Here is a 16,296-nt window from a genome sequence, read left to right as displayed (position 1 = left end):
CCATAGCCTTCCGCCAGAAAAGTGTTAAAGCCATGCCAAACCGGGTTATTTCTCCAGTGCGGATGCAGCCTTTGGGGCTGCTGCCACTCTGCAGCATTGATGCAGTTTGATACCGCTTTTAACTGTCCTGGTTCCATCCTATGGCACCCAGGGATTTGTTGTTTGTTGCGGCACTAGAGCTCTCTGAAGGAGAAGACTCACAAAACTACGCGTCTCAGGATTTCATAGCATTGAGCCCTGGCAGTTAAAAGTGGTGTCAAATCTTTAGTCCCACAACCTTGTTTGTGGGAACAGCAGGGTTAGGAAGTGCATACTTTGTTTGAAGAGTTGTGGCTGCATTTGCACTGCAGCAATAATCCAGTTTGACACCGCTTTAACTGCCATGGCTCAAGGCTATGAAATTCTGGGAAATAATAATAATGATAATAAAATTTATTTGTATCCCGCCTCTCTGTGTAACACAACCAGAGCAGCTTACACGCTAAACCCATATCCCAATATCCCCCCCAAAAAAATACAATTAAACAATTCAAAATTTTAAAACATACTTTAAAATAACAAACAAATCAAGAGTGGCTGTGGCAGAAGTCAGGGATATAACAGGCTCAACTTTTTGCAGTCTGTTGTGGGCTGGGGCCACAATAAACTACAGTTCCCAGAATTCCATAGTCCTGAGCCATGGCATTTAAAGTTGTCTCAAACGAGATTATTGCTGCAGTGGGGATGTAGCCTGTGCAACCACTCTAGATCGTTTCTGGATTGCAACTGTCATAATTTGTTAATATGATTTTATAACCATGGTAAAGGAAACAGGTTAAATTTAAAGAAATAGCAATATAAACTAAAAGAGAAAGAGTACCTAATTTAGTGTTTATACTTTTTGTTGTTGTTAACTCCCTTCGAATTGACCCTGACTCATAGGAGCTTATCACACAGACCCTTACAGTGGGCAAAAGGTTCCTGGAGCATTCCTGAAGCACGAAGGTGTGATAGCGTGTCGCACTTATGAAACGTCATTGAAGAGGCCATTATTTTTTAAAAATGGCTGCTCCACGACACGAACACTTCATCGATGGGAGAGAAGTGGGATGCCGCAAAGACATTTTCGAAGCATGACACGCTATCACACCTTCGCACTACAGGGACACTCCAGGAACCTGTTGCCAATGTTTTTCCAATGGTAAGTGCCTCCGTGTGATAATCCCCATAGTGACCCTGTGGATGAGACATCTCCAAGGCTCCCTGTCCTCAGTGGGTTTGCTCAAGTCCTGCAGACTCAGGCCTATGGCCTCTCTGGTTGAGTCTAACAGTCTGGCATGTAATCTTCCTCTACTTCATTCTACCTTTCCTAGCATTACTGTCTTTTCTATTGAGGTGTATCGTCTCATGATGTGCCCAAAGTATGACAACTTCAGTTTAGTTATTCTGGTTTCCAGGGAGAGTTCAGGCTTGATCTGTTCTAGGATCCAGTTTGAAGTTGAAGGCTTTCATGGCCAGTATCCATAGTTTTTTGTGAGTTTTTGGGGCTATGTGGCCATGTTTTAGAAGAGTTTGTTCCTGACGTTTTGCCATCATCTGTGGCTGGCACCTTCAGATAATGTTGGCATGGAAATGAGTGGGAGATAGATAGTACACAAAGTATACTTGTTTGGACGAATTGCACAGGACACGTCATGGATGCGTTCCTGTGTGGGCGGGGCCACGCAATCATGGCGGCGCCCACACACGCTAGGGTTATTCCCTGGTGGTATCCAATTCAATTACTAACCAAGTCCAATCCTGCCCATCTTCTAAAATCCAACAAGATCAGATATTGCCAGGGTGATATAGTAGTGAAAAAGTATAGTTTACCTGCCCACTGTTGTGAGCAGTGTGTGTTTGTGTACATGCCTTCAAGTTGCCAGTCGACTTATGGAGACCCCATTAATTACATATTGTTTTCTTAGGCAAGGAATACTCAGAGGTGGTTTTGCCAATTCCTTCCTACAGGACTTGGTATTCGTTGGCTGCTAACCAGGGCTGACATTAAAAACAAGACCAGGGGCAGACAAATAAATGGGTCCTAGAACAAATCATGCCTGAACTCTCCCTATCTGACCCTGCTTAGCTTCAAAGATCAGATGGAATTCTCTCTGTTTGTGGAGTTTCACTTCTGAAGTAGAACTTTTCAATGTCATTGTCCTATTGGTTATGTCAGAACAACTTATTTACTTCAGTCTTTTTGGTTCATATAATTGTATTGTCATGACTTTGAAGGTATTGTAACAGTATTTCAGGTGTCTCTGAACTGTTCTAAAGGTTTCTCTATTTCAATAGGCTTTGTATAAATAAATGCTAGGATCCTGAAATGTTAAACACATGCAAACCCACCATTGTTAGAAATATGTTAAGTGTTTTCAATTAATCCCCCCCCAAATCCATTCTTTCTTATTATGAATGATAACTAGAAATGTGACAAAACACTGTTGCATCATAAATATTAACAGACAGAACATTTTTCAGCAGATGGCTGTTGTAAATAATATAGAAATGCATGACAGTACACATAACAGAGAATTATGATTATGAGCGTGTGATATAAATATAGCGAGAGAGCTCGGTATTAGGCAAAAATGCAAAAAATGATTTATTTACAGAGATTTTTCTAATTTTCATCTGCACAGAGGAAGTTGGAAGTATCTTCATTGCTTAGATTGTAGCTGTAATAAACTGATAGTATCCTTGGATAGTAGTGGTATAAGATACTGAAACTGACTTGTATGCTAAATTTTCTTGAAGATGAAATATATCAAACTTCCTCATGGGTTGGGCCATCTAGCCAAATATTGTCTACTCTGACTGATAGCTGCTTTCCATATTTATTTTGATGAGTTTATGCACAACAACCCATTCTATGGGATAATAAAACTATACAATGTTTAAAAGCACAACAGTGGGGCTGTACAGACCGCCCCAAAGAGGCGGGTCTGTGCTGCCCCTTTTCGCACTAGATTGGGGCCAGGGCAGCCTTACTGGCAGCTCTGTGGCCCCAATCCGGCGTTTTTCTGGGCCTGGAAAAGGGGTGTCCTTGGGACTTCATGCCCCCAGACACCTTGGCGCTAAAGAGGAGAAAGGGGCCGCCATGTTAAAGCAGCCTGCCATTGTTAGTGTGGCAACCATTTGGTTGCCACACTAACAATGCACACGCCCAAAAGGAGCTCCGAAATGGAGCTCCTTTTCGCGCCACTCATCTGCTGATCTCTTCCTCAGTTGGTGCAATTTTATCCACATTTGCATGAGCACAGAAAAACTTGAATCAAAAGTATAAGAAATGATATCAAGGGTGAGATCCAGATAAATTCTAACTCTCATTGATTCTAATAAGGAATAATGAGCATAGTCTTGAAATCAAGATTCCATTGCAGACAGACATAGCAGGAAACTATGATTTTTCCACAACAAATTCAGGCTCGTGTTGTTTCCCTTTTCATTCTTTGGTGTGTCGGCAAAAAAGACCAAAGCCTTTTGCTTACTCTTTCCAAAAAACAAAAACAAAACAGTTTTGCATTACTTCAAAACTTAGAAAATTGTCATTTGTTGCACTTTGAGGAAAAGCCAGGATCTGAAACTACAATATGACTTACACTAATAAGCTACAGTACAGTTCTTGGGAGTGAGAAGAAAAATGTCATATTTTTAATTATCTAAAATGAGAGACTTTATTTGCTATTTAGACAGCTAAATGTTTCCAGATATATGAAGAAAATGGCTTTTATTTTAAATGTCGCTGGACCAGTTTCTTCAGATAATAAGCTATATGGGGAATTTTGCTTACTTGGGAGCTAGCTTGAAACAACAATGCTTTGATATCAAGAGGGTGGGTTTGTGCAGATCTTTTAATGCCATTCTTTAACATTGTCTTAACTACAAAATATAGTGTTTGGATTTTGTGAGGAAAATTATACTTTGCTTTCTTATAGAAAAAAAAGTTGCAAAATTATCATTTTCAACTCCAAGCCAGATGTGCATACCTGCAAACAGAGTTCTCATTATTCAAATATAAAGGTATTATTATTTATAACCCCAAACTCAGGACTCTAGGTGACTTACAAATTAAAACTAGTTCTATATATAAATATATAATCTTAGTAGATGACCTGAGCTGGGAACTGACAAGGGGGAATGTGTCCCTGTTGGTTCTGCTGGACCTCTCAGCAGCTTTTGATTCCATTTACCATAGTATCCTTCTGAGTCGTCTTGCTGGGATGGTGCTTGAAGGTACTGTTCTACAGTGTCTCTGTTCTTTCCTGGAGGGATGATCTCAGAGGGTGGTCATGGAAGTATCCTGTTTAACTATTTGGCCACTGACCTGTCGCGCTCCTTCTATGTTTTGTTCCCCTATAGCAGGGGTAGGCAACCTGTGGCCCGCGGGCCGGATGTGGCCCAGCGAGGCCTTGGGACCGGCCCCAGCCTGGTCCTACCGCCGATTGCCGCCGGGGCCTTTGGTCTCTCGCACGAGGGGGCAAGGTGGGGAAATTGTCTATAGAAGCCTCAGAAATGTGCATTTATCTTAACATGTTTTTAAAAATCAGCAAATTTTTTCACGTGTCCTCCATTTTTTTTTAAAAAAAAAGTGTCCTCCATTTGTCCCGGTTTATTTATTTATTTAATTTTTTAAAAAATTATTTAATTATTTATTTTTTGGCTTCGGAACCCCAGTTGTCTGAGGGACAGCAACCCGGGCCCCAGCTCAAAAAGGTTGCCTACCTCTGCCCTATAGTGTTTAACATATGCATCAAACTGCTGGGAGAGGTTCTCTGGCATTTAAAGGTCAAGTGTTGCCAGTATGCTGATGATACCCAGGTCTATTACTCCTTTACATCTAATTCCAAGGAAGCTCTTTCTGTACTAAACTGGTACCTGGCAGCTATAATGGACAGCAAACAAATCGAAGCTTACTCAAGACAAGACAGAGGTGCTTCTGCTCAATCAAAAGACAGATCGGGCAATAGGGATCCATTATGTGTTATATGGGGATACACTCCCCCTGAGAACACAGATTCACATTGGGAAGTGCTTCTGGATTTTGTCCTGAACCTGGAAGCTCCAGTTTCAGCAGTGACCAGGAGTGCATTTACACAGTTAAAGCTAGCACACCAACTACACCTTTTCCTGGAGACATCAGATTTGGCCACAGTTACACATGCTGCTTTTGAAAAGTGCTCAGAAACTTCAGTTGGACCAAAGAGCATCAGCCAGATTGTTAAGGGAGTTCCTTTGTTGCAACAACTGCCATGGCTGCCAATCTGTTTCCTGGTACAATTCAGACCAGTGATGCTGACTTATAAAGCCCTGTACATAGGGATGCCATAACCCGGCGGCCCCCGGGAGAAACCTGCTTTTAGAGGGCCCCTCCCGTTCCCGGTCCAGTTTGGCCCCCAGCCCGGGACCCGCGCGGTGCCTCCCCACCTTCCCCCACCTCCCCGCGCGGCCGCGCCACCCACCACCACCTCCTCCTCCTCCGAGAAGGAGGGAAGGCCCTGGCGATCGCCAGTGGCTCCTCACCCTCCTTCCTGGCCTCCTTAGAGACTGAGATGGAGGGGAGGCCCTGGTGATCGCCAGCAGCTCCTTGCCCTCTTTCCCGGCCTCCGAGGAGACCGAGAAGGAGGGAAGGCCCTGGCGATCGCCAGCGGCCCAGAGCCCTCCTTCCTGGCCTCCGAGGAGACCGAGAAGGAGGGAAGGCCCTGGCAATCGCCAGCGGCTCCTCGCCCTCTTTCCCGGCCTCTGAAGAGACCGAGAAGGAGGGGAGGCCCTGGCGATCGCCAGCGGCCCCACACGCTCCTTCCCAGCCTCTGAGGAGACCGAGGCCTCCGCAGAGGCTGGGAAGGAGCGTGTGGGGCTGCCAGCGATTAAATTTTGAAATGTAGGACACTTTTTTTTAAATGGAGCCTCCATTTAAGAAAAAAGTGTCCTACATTTCATAATTTTGTCCTACATTTCCCCCGGTTTCAAGGTCCTCATTTATGGCAGCCCTACCTGTACAGCTATTTAAAGGACTGTATCTCCCTGTATGAGTTCATCAGGGCTCTAAGATCTTCTGGAGAGGTCCTTCTCTCTGTCCCACCTTCTCAGGCTTCCTTAGAAGGAACAAAGGAAAGGGTCTTCTCAGCTCTAGACTTAGAATTTCCTCCCTAGGGGAACTGGATGGCCCTGTCCTTGCTCTCTTTTTGTTAGCAAGATAAAACACTTTTATGCTATCAGGCTTTTAGAAACTGACTGAAGTGGGCTTTAAATGCTGTTTGGTACTGTTTTAAGGTTTTATACAATCTTTCAATTTTAATGTTTTACAATGTTGAATAGCCTTGGCTTTATTAATTGCTTAATTGCTTTTTAAAAAATAACATTTATAGTTTTACCTTTATTTAATGTTTTCCCTAGTTTTAATCTCTTCTGTTTTAAATATGCTGTTAGCTGCCTTGAGTCTCATTATTGAGAGAACGTTGGGATATAATAATAATAATAATAATAATAATAATAATAATAATAATAATAAATGTTAAAACACAAAAAGCAACATTAACATGGGATCAAACTATTGTCAACACTAAAAAAGTTAAAACATAAAATTAAAAATGCTGAAAAGCATTAAAAAAACCAGTACAAATAAAAAAGATACATCCAGAGCTGCCACTACAAATTACAATTTTGCAACTCTAATAATACATTGTCCCTTTCCTTCTGTGTTTTTCATCAGCTTCTCAGGAACCTCAGCTGTCATAACCTCTGATGATGCCCAAACAATGACTGAGACTGTATAATCTATACCTTCCTATACAACCTTAATTCAGAAGAATACCTGTAGATGCTGTGAGCATGATGGGATATTATACCATGACCCAATTTGTCACTTGAACATTAGAGGTAGTCTTTTAAAACAAACTGGTGCCACTATATGAGAAGATGGCTAGTGCTAATTTTAAGAACAATGTTCTTTGAGGTAAGCTGGAAAGTTCTTTTCATTCTTTCATTCCACATCTCAAGATTTTAATGAGATGCTGTCTGTAGCTCTCTGTCATTTTACTGGTTTGCTTTGTTTTCTGCTAAATCATTGAATAACTATATTGCTGCTGTCTTTCACTCATTATTCTTCTGGTAATGCACCTTATGGTGTTTTTGTTTGATATTAGATTGCATATAACTCAATATAATACAAAGTCACAAGTTTTCATCACTTTCATAGATGCCTGCATTGTATGTGGAATGAGTTATAAACAAAATGTAGCAAATAGATGTTTTTCTTCTTTAACACTTACTGAAAGAAGGATAGGATGAAACAGATCCTCTTTACAATGAAACACATTAACCACAGAACTCTGTTTTAAAAACCCCAGAGATAATACAAACCCCACATTGCATATAGGACTTTTGAATGCTGAATTATAAACAGATGGTGTGTTTCCATGAGTATAATATTCATCATGAGAGTGATCATACTCTCTTTTCTTCATAAACTTGCTGAGAAATGACAGAATCAAGAATATCATTTTGTTGCATAGGGTGCATTCAATTATCACAAGAACACAGAGTTCCTGAGAACAAGCCATGACCTATGTCTCTTTGTTGGAGGACAAACAAGCCAGAGTGCTGAGTTTGGATGTCACAATAAACAAACCATGAAGTTCATGGTTTGTTTGGCCTAAAGCCAGGGCATTAGTCAGCACATGCAGCCATGCTGGTTATCATTAATAGGTCATGAGTGTCCTAGAAGTTATGACACTCAAATTACATTCAAAAAAGGCTATACGATAGGATTTTTCTTGAACCACTACAGAAATAAATGCTTATCACCAGAAGCATTTACAGTAAAAATATTAAGTGTATCGAATCATAGAGTTGGAAGAGACTACAAGGACCATCCAGTCCAGCCTCCTACTGTGCAGAGATACACAATCAAAGCAGAGGGGGATTATTTTATATTAGCGTTCCTCATAGAATTACACAAATTTGCTGCACAGATAGATACATTTCTTCTATCAGGCAACATTATACAATTTGCATACAGATTTCCTTGACTGACATTTCGTTTAAAAACAAAATCAGAAAAATTAAGGGAAACAACCCCCCTCCCATTTTCCAAAGCATTTTTCTCCTGAAAAAACATTTTTTTAAAGGATTATGGAATATTTAGTTTTAGAATGATGAATAAAATGTTTAATTGTCCCAGTTAGCAGGAGGTGCTAACTAGATGCAACTTCTGGTATGGATCAGGACTATTGTACCTTTAATTACCAAAGAGAAGGGAAGACTTTCACATTGACTGGTCGCCTGTCAAAATTCTTCCTTCTGGTCAGCTCCGACTATGATCCTATGCCTGCTTCCATGAATAGATATCCCAATGACTACTTTCAAAATTGCTTCTTAGTAAAGTAAACATGCATATGTTTGTCCTGCATTAAAAGCAGCAATATCGACCTATATTAAATGTAGCTGCCATAATTCCCTACACCTTTTAAAGAGATCATTCAAATTATTATTCATTAAAAGCAAGGCAATTAAACTTCTATCTATTTTCCAGTTAAAATGACTATGCACTAATTCAGGTGTCGCTTTGTGGGTACTTAATGAAGATAGCTTTTTTCACAAATAGGTTTAAGCACATCTGCTGGTTCAATATTTGCAATTCGACTGCTGCCAAATTCATCCCTGAAAGCTGACATGTAATATGCTATTTTACTGAGGAAGAGCAATGGTATTTGTTAATGCTATGGAAATAACATACTACCAAATGCTTTCTTTATATGGATTAGTTGTCATCACATTTTTGAAAAAATGTGTGTGTGTGTGTGTGTGTGTGTGTGTGTGTGTGTTAGGCTGCCATCCAAATGAAATAGCAAAGGATTTCCACTTCTCCTTCCATATCCTATTATTGTATCACTTGGACTCAGATCTAGCCTTTCTTTCGAACCCCCAAATTCTAGAGCTGAAGTTATAGCTGGTATTCAGTACTGCAGTTACAGATTCTATATGTACTGCAGTTGCAGAGTCATAACTCATCTGGCCCTAACTGTTTTGTGTTAATCTACATAAATGGCACCCCTGCCCATCCTAAGAGCCAGCAGCTGGATCAGATGAAGGAGGTTCATTCGGCTTCTGATTGGGGTGCAGGGTGGATAACATTTCCACACACACACACTCCTGCCAGTGAACAACATTAAGGAGATTATTGCATGCGAACTTATCCGGTCTTTTCCCCAATGGTATACACACACATTTAACTGTCAGTGACAGATCTCCCATGGTCGGGCGTATGCAGCCTGTATGCAACCCAAGTGTATCCTACGGCTTTTCAAGGATGAGAAAATCCCATCCTTGAAAAGCCATGGGTCAAGCATGGGTTACGTCAGGCTGCCCATGGGCTGCCTAGATCCAGCCACGTGAGAATGCGGTAAGATCCGTCAGTGATAGTTAAATGTGTGTGTATCTCATTGAGTATAAAACGGGATAAGTCACGTGAGATAATCTTCTAAGACAATCAGAAGCAGGACTCCTGTTACAAGTCCTTATGAAAGTTCTCAGATCAGCACTGAGAAGAAGCTTCTCTGTAGTGCAAAAATTCCTTCTTGGTTTTTAATATCAGTGCTGGCATGTGCACTGATAGAACTATGCATCATTATACTGACTTTTGAATATATACTTTGATTTTACCTTCCCTTAACCCACAGCATCAGTCATGGAAGAGAAGCTGAAGAACTTTTCTAACAATAGGCTCTTCCTCATGGGGCAGATGTTGCAATATTAGGTTTGTAGTTCTCACATATCTTTAAACACTGAAATAATTAAACTTATCGCACAGCATTCTGATAACGTTCTGGGAACCTAATGAGAGCGGAATGCCGTGAACTTTATCGCACGGTTTGGTTCCCATCGAGTTCCCATTCTGAGCTCAAAGTGTCCCAACAGCTTTCCAGGGTGAGAACCATAAAAAACAGTTCTCAGCCAGCTCAAACGTTTCCATACCGCTCCAGAAGTTAGTGCGGTAATCCTATCCATTCCCATTCCATCCTCATGTTCTGATTAGCTGGCACAATTTCATCTTCTGTCGTCCTAGTGCGTCTACAAACTCTAATATTCTTCCAGGTATGATGCGGCGCCATTTTTTAAAAAAATCAGCATGTTAACATGTCGGAAGTTTTTTTCCCCTCAAAGCCAAAATGGTTTCCCCCCACATCATATTTAAACAAATGTTTACATGCAAATTATATATATATATATATATATATATATATATATATATATATATATTGGTATACCCACACACACACACATGTTTGTGGATATGTATATGTATGTTTGTGTGTGTGTGTATACATTCACATTTGCATATGTGTGTATATAGTATTGTTATTGATATATATACAGTATACACACACACATATTCATGGAATATGAAATATGAAATATATATATATAATGTCCAAAGTATATGTATACAAAATATATTTTATACACACAAACACACACGCACAAAATATATATGTATACATATTTATATAACAGCAGGACGATATGAGAACGTACTCAGCAAAAGTACCCATTCAAAGGGCAGTACTGTGTTATAAAATGTGTTATCATTTTACATTATGTTATCATCCTGTTACTACTTCTCAAATGCGATGAGTCCTGTTCCCAAATCGTTCTCCTACGGAACGTTTCCGGGATTCGATGGGAACATTTCACGTCCTGATGCGATAACCTCCATTGTTTCTCTTGTCCTCAACTTTATTTTTACAGTTCCCAGCACCAGCTGCAACTTTATATTCCCACCTTCAAGTAAGTTTCTTTTAAATTTCAAGACATATTGAACAACAATAACAACAGAAATCCCCCCCCTTTAGTGCTATGGTGTATCAGTCACATGGCATTTTTGTGCTATAAATATAAAAATGTAAACAAGAAAAAAGGAGAAAAGTTTATCTCCTAATCATAGGACTACCTCAACAAATATGTCCCAGTTGTTGTTTTAAAAAGCTCTTTGGGAGAACCCTAACACTGATCCAAGAAATTGCTCTAGCCTGCATTCACACTATGTAAATAATCCAGAGTGAAATCACTTTAACTGCCATGGTTCAATGCTATGGAATTCCAGTTCTCTGTCCTAGGGCTCCGAGGTCACAATAAACTATAGTTTGCAGAATTCCATATTATTCTGCATATGATAGATAGATGGATGGATGGATGGATGGATGGATGGATGGATAGATAGATAGATAGATAGATAGATCATAGCAGTTAAAGTGGTGTCAGCCTGGATCATTTCTGCAGTGTGCAGCCATAAATAGCCTCCAAAAATAGAATGGAATTAGGGATGCTGAAGTGACAACAACCAGCAAACCCCAAAAAGCCATATCATAAGAACTGGCTCTTCTTTATATCAATGTGAAATTGCCCATGACCAATAGATAAGATTTCTTTTAAAACCTCTAACCCTCCCTCCACCAAAAGCATGTGGTGAAGAATATCAAAATACTGTAATATGGACAGAATAACGGTATTTCAAGGTAGGGTAGTTACACTAGTCTGTTGAAGCAAATGCAATGAATCTTGTGACACCCGAAAGACTAAAACACATTTTATTTGGTACAAACATTTATGGACTCCAAGCCACTTTATCAGATTCAACTGAGCTGCATCTGATAAAAGGGGCTGATGTCTGCAAAAAATAAAACAAATAAAATTTGTTGGTCTTCAAGGTTCTGCAAGACTCTTTGTAGAATAAAAGGAAGCACTGAACCACAAAACACTCTTTACAAAATTTAATCCATGTTATTGGCTAAAGTTACATCAGTGAAATTCAGCCTGAACAAAGTTATAGCACTTCTGTTGTTGATGTCTGTATCTTGGACTTATGCTTGTTTCCATCCCATCCCATGCTGTTCACAACATCTGCTGACCACCATTAATCCAACCCCATCAAGGTTCAGCCACAGTTGTCTCATCCACATTCTTAATATCCTGCTGTGAGGTAACCTAACTCAAAAACTGTAAGAATTGAATATTGGCCTGAAGAAGAAAAATGAGAAACATCTGAAAAAGCTAATGGGACTGCAGAGCAAACCCAAGAAAGCTGTGAAAATATAAAAGAGCATGTATAAAGAATGAAGGAAGAACAAATCAGTGAGGAAGAGTACAGATGTATAGCCCAAGCTGGCAGGAATTGTATAAAGCAAGCTAAAGCTCAGAATGATTGGAAACCAGCTGGGCAAATAGGGAGCAAAAAAAAAAAAAAGAGGGTGGGTACAGATACATTCAAAACAAGAGGAAAAAGTTGTGCTGAAGCTTGGAAAGAATGGTAAAATGCTATAATAATAATAATAATAATAATAATAAGGCAGAATGCCTCAATACCATTTCTGCTTCTGTTTTCTCCCAAAAAGAATGTACATCCATACATCAGAAGAGACCATGCCAAGGGATCCAGACTGCAAAGCAAAATTGACAAGGGGGTGGTCAGGAATCACCTATTTAATATAAATGAATTCAAATCTACAGAGCCAGATGAACTGTATCCCAAAGTACTGGAAGAACTTACTGACGTACTCTCTAAACCCCTAGCTATCATTTTTGAGAAATTTTGGGAAACAGATGAGATCTCAGAAGACAGGAGGAGGGCAAATATTCAAAAAGGGCAAAAATGAAGATCTGGCTACAGACCAGCTAGTTTGTCCAAAATACCAAGAAAAATATCAGAATGGATTATAAAGGCATATATGTAGATGACAATGATCGCAGGAGCCAGCATGGTTTGTCAAGAATAAATCCTGTCAAACTAATCTTATATCTTTTTATTTTAACCAGATCCTAGTTTATTAGATGGTGGAAATGCTATAGATATCATTTATCCAGATTTCAGCAAAGCATACCATCTGAACTGAGACCAGAAACAGAAAATGCAGGCCTATGACTAACATCTTCAATTTCTTCCTCCTGTTTGCCTGGTGGCACAGTGGTTAAATGCCTGTACTGCAGCCACTCACTCAAAATCACAAGTTTGTGAGTTCAGTACCAGTGAAAGGGCTCAAGCTCGACTCAGGCTTGCATCCTTCCGAGGAGGTTGCTAAAATGAGTGCCCAGATTGTTGGGGGCAATTAGCTTACAGTTGTAAACCGCTTCGATACTGTTAGTTCAGTATGAAGTGGTATATAAATGAAGCTGTTTTGTTTGATGAAGAAGTCAGTGTGACTTTGAAAGCTTGCAACATGTAACTGTGCATTTTGGTTGGCTCAATAAAGGTATAATTGTTTGGATGTTATTGGATTTGCTACATGGCCAGCACAGCTACCCACAGCTGTTCATTTGATAATGGCCCTTATGATATTTTGCTAAACAAATAGATTAAATGTGGAATAGATGGGAACAATATCAGATGGAACCATAATTGATTGGAAAACCATGTTCAACAAAAGTCATGGTCAATAGCTGCACTTCAAACTGAGGGAGGTCTCAAGTGGAGTGCCATGGGTTCTGTCCTGGGGGTGACACTCTTCTTATCAGCTTTGCAGATGATACAAAACTGGGTGGGGTAGCTAACACAGTGCAAGATAGAAACAAAATTCAAAAGGACCTTGATAAACTAGATGGGCTGAAACTAATAGAATGAAATTCAGCAGAGACAAATGCAAAATTCAACATGTGGGCCACAAAAAAACCAAAATGCACTTATAGGATGGGGAAAACTTGGCTTAGCTGCGCTGTACATATGTGAAAAGACTTTGGAATTATTATTGATCATAAACTGAACATGACTCAGCAGTGTGATGCTACAGCAAAGAAAACAAATAATATTTTAGCCTGTGTTGATAGAACTGTAGTTTCCAAGACAGGAGGAGATTGAAATAATAGTCCCACTGTATTTTACACTAATAATAATAATAATAATAATAATAATAATAATAATAATAAATATAGTTTTATCCCACTTCTCCAGACAAATCAAAAGATCAAAGTGGCTAACAACAAAAGCATCGGTAAAATATAATCATTGTTATATCCCAAACTCTCCGAAACCCTCCCACCCACAATAAAATACAATTAAATTATTAAACAATTATTAAAATAGGACAGAGGCAGTTAGAGTAGAAGATTAAACAACTGGTTTAATTAATAGAAGATTGCTGGAAAGTTAATCTGGAAAGGTCTGTTGGAAGAGATATATCTTGATTGTCTTTTTAAAGCAATCAAGACTAGTGATATGTCGGGTATCTTCCGGCAGACTATTCCATAATTTGAGAGCAGCAGAAGAAAAGGCCTTCTGTGTAACTGCACCCAGCCTAGTTTTGGCTGGTTGCAGTAAATTTTTACTAGAGGACCTCAATGTGTGGGGCAGATTATATGTAAGAAGGCGATCCCGTAAGTGAGCTGGACCCAAGCCATGAAGAGCTTTATTCCAGGAAGGGGTGCAGCTGGCGTATCAACCAAAGCTGATAACAGGCACTTCTGGCTGTAGAATCTGTTTTGGGGAAGTGTGACCCCATCCAGGACCAGTTGACAAACCTCCATACCTGGATTAGAACCTCCAACAACTAGCACCTCCATTTCATCCAGATTCAGTTTTAATCTGTTTTTCCTCATCCAGCCCATTACCGCTTCAAGATGTTCATTCAGAGGGGAGATGCCTTCCTTAGTTGAAGCTCTGGTCTGGGGCATGGAGAGGTATAGTTGGGTGTCATCAGTGTACTGATAATACCCTTCCCCATGCCTCTGGATGATCTCCCCCACCAGTTTCATGTAGATATTAGATAGCATTGGGGACAAAATGTTGCCCTGAGGGACTCCAAATTTAAGCTCCCTTTTAGAGGAGCAACTCTCCCCAAGCATCACCATCTAGAATCTGCCTGAGAGATAGGACCACAACCACTCCTTATCTGGAGTACTGCATTTCATTTTAGAAAGGAAGTAGACTAATGCTTTGGCCCTCTGGATGTTTTGGACATCAATTCCCAGAAGCTTTAGCAACAGCCAGGAATTCTGGAATCTGAAGTCTGAACATCTAAAGGATTAAAGTCTGGAAAACAGTCATAATAGACAAATGGGAGACAAGGTTCAAAGAAGGGCAACAAGAATGATAAGAGGTGTGCAGAGCAAAACATTTGAAGAAAGGTTGAGGGAGTTGGACATGTTCACCCTGGTGAAGAGAAGACAAAGGAGTGACATGATCACATTCTTTAAATATCTAAAGGGTTCTGCTGTCACAGACTGTAGGACCAGGTCTAATGGTTTTAAGTTATAGGAGGATACAATTCAATTGAGCATTACCTCCTGACGGTATGAGCTATTTGATTATGGAATCAATTACCTAGAGAAGTGGTGGGGTCACTTTATCTGGACATATTCAAAAAGAGGCTAGACAGCTATCTGATGAGAATATGCTGTCACGGAAATAACAAAGCCAAGATAACCATCCACTGTTCTGCTATGAATGTATGGCAACATATCTAAAGACACATCTAATCCTTAGTAAATTATTTTGAACATGCAACCTGGAAATCAGTGACAAGCAGAAAGTTTATCTTGAGTGATGTACTGGATAAAATTGAGGTTTTGATCTTATGTTCTATAGTTAACTATAAATTTATAGTTAACTTGTTCTAACCACTGGAATTGTTACTAAAATTCATCTGGAAGAGACTGGAAGCATATTTGTGTATTGGCTTTCAATGGCAATTGAGTGCAATTTTCTGAGGCTGGAATAGATCTATTTATGCTGGAGAGATTCACAGCCTGAGCTTGGGGTTTGACAGCAGGCCTGCTCTCCCATCCTCAGTACCTTTCCATTATTGAGCTATGGCCATTTCAGAGGGCTGAAGAAATTGAATCTGGCGAATGTTTGTTCCTATTAAGCTGAGAGAAAAGCATGATGGTAGCTGCTGTGAAATAAATCTGATTTTAAGGAGAAAACCAATCTGCTTTCTAATCAAAGACTGCAAATGCTGTTTAGTAAACATAGATAAATAAATAAATAAATCCCAACAGGCAGCACAAATGCAGTCACTGAAATCTGTTCAGAAATTGCTGATCACCCCAATTTCATGATTGTATTTATTGCACAGACAGTTATAATTGACCAAGACCAGAATTTCCCCCCTTCAGTCTTAGTGGATGTATTGGTTATGCTACTGAAGAAATGCCTTGCCAAGTTTTGTAAACCAAACCAGAGAACCACTTGCTCAATATGCTTACAGCTGTGAACTAGGAATCTGAAGTAACAGAATAAATAGAAGCACAAAAACAGGGGATAAGAGATACAAGACTAAGAAATGT

At 39.8% G+C, this 16,296-nt stretch overlaps 1 long non-coding RNA gene across 1 annotated transcript; it reads left to right on the top strand.

Moving 5' to 3' along the window:
* The first annotated feature begins 3,957 nt into the window (after positions 1-3,957).
* Positions 3,958-8,521, top strand: LOC121936724. Its single transcript, XR_006105020.1, has 3 exons — positions 3,958-4,044; positions 6,734-6,976; positions 8,214-8,521. It is a non-coding gene; the product is annotated as an uncharacterized LOC121936724 (long non-coding RNA).
* The last annotated feature ends 7,775 nt before the right edge of the window (positions 8,522-16,296 follow it).

The sequence above is a fragment of the Sceloporus undulatus genome, chromosome 1, assembly GCF_019175285.1.
Source record: "Sceloporus undulatus isolate JIND9_A2432 ecotype Alabama chromosome 1, SceUnd_v1.1, whole genome shotgun sequence".
NCBI lineage: Eukaryota > Metazoa > Chordata > Lepidosauria > Squamata > Phrynosomatidae > Sceloporus > Sceloporus undulatus.
The sequence above is the reverse complement of the archived record's forward strand: the minus strand, read 5'-3'. Positions and strand labels throughout refer to the sequence as shown.